This window comes from Sinocyclocheilus rhinocerous, unplaced genomic scaffold (genome assembly GCF_001515625.1).
Source record: "Sinocyclocheilus rhinocerous isolate Xijiao unplaced genomic scaffold, SAMN03320098_v1.1 scaffold1575, whole genome shotgun sequence".
In the NCBI taxonomy this organism is placed as follows: Eukaryota; Metazoa; Chordata; class Actinopteri; order Cypriniformes; family Cyprinidae; genus Sinocyclocheilus; species Sinocyclocheilus rhinocerous.
In genome coordinates this window covers 619,679-622,374 of record NW_015626385.1, presented here as the reverse complement: position 1 = coordinate 622,374, position 2,696 = coordinate 619,679, and positions in this window count along the sequence as shown.

Sequence of the window (2,696 nt, the reverse complement as noted above, 5' to 3'; positions counted from 1 at the left end):
GAGCTTTAAATTATGGCATATTTTTCGCATCCGGAGTGTGTGTGATACCGGTGAGTTCTCCTAGACTCAGCGCTGCGCTTTTATTTTGATTAGATAATCATCGAGTGTTCAAGAATAGAAGCAGTTAAAGTGTGAGAGTATACATAAAATATCCATATGTATATAATTTTAATGCTATAGCCTTTGTGTATATATTTAAAGATGTGCATCTTTAAGCATGACAGTTGAAATTAAGTGGCAACACTTTAAAAAGTCCATTTGTAGCATTAAGATTAATGAAAGCTGTGTAAGTATTGTTCCTTGTTAGAGGGTGTTAATTTCAACATTTACTATTACTATTATTTTTTTTTTTTTTACTACTACACTAGTATGGTTCAGTACTGTTTTTGTTAATGAAGCACTATTTTAGTTTTTGTTCAGTATCAATTTTAAAACTATCGGTTAATTAATCGGTATCGGCCAGTGTGGTCCAACCTAGCTATCGGTATCGGCAAAATCCACTATCGGTCGACCTCTAGGGTTTGTGTGGTTATCTGTAATGATTGTGGTATCAGGATTCTTGTATCCCCTTTTTAAAAGAAATATTGACAGAATTTTACCTCATTAAGCCACTTTCAGATAAGTTTATCAGTCAAGCCATTGACTTTCATAGAAGACATAATGAAGCTCTCATTTGTGTTTCAGGGAAATATGAACCTTATGTTTTTCCAAAATAAAATGTCTGCTGTGTTAAACAAAAAAAAACTAAAAAAACTTTTTATTCTTCTCTCCTAAATGTGTGCATTCCTTGTGAAAAAGAAGTGCACTTAATTGTATTGAATGTGCACTTGTCATGTACATGAAATCTTAAAATGATCATTTTGAAAAAACAAACAAAACATTAATAATTTAATATCATAATCATATATTAATATATAATCATATAATCATATAATATTAATGACTTAAAAGGCCACTTATGTGTACTTAAAGTGACGTAACGTCTCCGTTCCCTCCTTCAGGGAACGAGGGTTACACAAGTAACCGAGACGTTCCTACAATCACTCATTTTCAGATTTCAGTTGTAAATGTTAAGATAGTTTAGGCTTTTACTATTTTTTGTATTAGCATATTAATCACTCTTGGTGATAACATATTTTCTCTGTTGTTAGAGCAACAAGAAAGCTTTTACGGTTTAATCACAAAACATTTTATCATTAACAGAACAGGGTCAGTGCAGCAGGAGCAATGACAGAATCTACAATTTCATATTTAACTCTGTATTGGGAAACACTGTCACCTATGGGCCATGTGGGAAAATTGCAATTTCAACTGCAAATAGAAGTGAGCATCAGTTCTATATAGTTTTATATTAAAAAAAGCATAAAAAATAATAAATTTTGTAACATCTTTCTTAAAGTGTTAATCAAAACCCTTTCAAGTGAAATCTATAAACTTGCGAAAACTCTCAAACTTTAAATTTGTAAACCTTAAATGTATTTGATTAGCTATTTCTTTTTTTTTTTTTCTTTCACCTTTTTTATATATACCTTTTACAATGAGTTTTATTATATACATATATTACATAATTTTTGGTTTTTGGTAATTACTGCCTATTTGTGTTCTAATTTCAAAGAGTCTCTTCGTGAAGTGCTTGCTAAAAAAATATATGTAAAAATGTAAAGAAAATTCTGGTGTCAGAATAATATGACACCGTTTTTCTGTGTTTTATATGTCCGAATACTAAATAACATTCCAAAAACAGTAGGTGAAAAATGTTTAGAAATCACATGACCTTCAGAGAATGGATGTTACTTACTGTAAATCTTGGCTAGTTTGGAGTTTGTGAAATGAAGCTTATGAAGAACCTTAAATTGAACTTCCTCACACAGGGCGAGGAGGAATGCGCCTGATTTAAAGCATCTTCCCATTCTCCATCTGTAAATTCTCTGCCCAAATCATTTTGCCAGGCTTTACGAATATAAGGTTCTGTGGATCTATAGATGTTATAATAGAGTAGCCTATATACTTGAAATGAGTCCCCTGCCATGTGGGTTCAAATCAAGCAATATCTCAATAGGTGATGTAGAGGACATTCCTGGGAAGGGAACAAAAACCTTCTTGATGAAACTCCTACTCTGCAAGTATCTAAAAATTGAGACCTATTAAAGCAAAATGACGTCCAAGCTCTTCAAAAGAGCAGAAAGTGTTATCTAAATATAAATCTTTAAGAAGCCTAATCCCCCTCTCCTCCCAAACACAAAAAGCGGGGTCCATATACTGGAAAGCAGTGGGAATAGACAGTTAGAGACAATAGGACCCAAAATGGAAGCTGACTGTAAACCAAAATATCTTCTAAATTGGGCCCAGATTTTTAAGGTGTGATTCAGTACAGCATTAGGGGAGGATATACAAAATTTTTTTCACACCAGGGGGAGTAGATTATGCATAAATTCAATAAGGATATGACATGTTTGTTCTATCCAGGCTGGAGTATTGTAATGCTCTTTTGGCAGGCCTTCCAGCATGTTCTATCAAACCTCTGCAAATGATCCAGAATGTGGCAGCAAGTGTGGTTTTCAAGTAGAAAGTGCACATCACACCTCTCTTCATCAGTTTGCATTGGTTGCAATAGCAAAATAAAATGCAATAAAAATAAATAAATATATACATACATTATATATATACATATATATATATATATATATACATTTTTT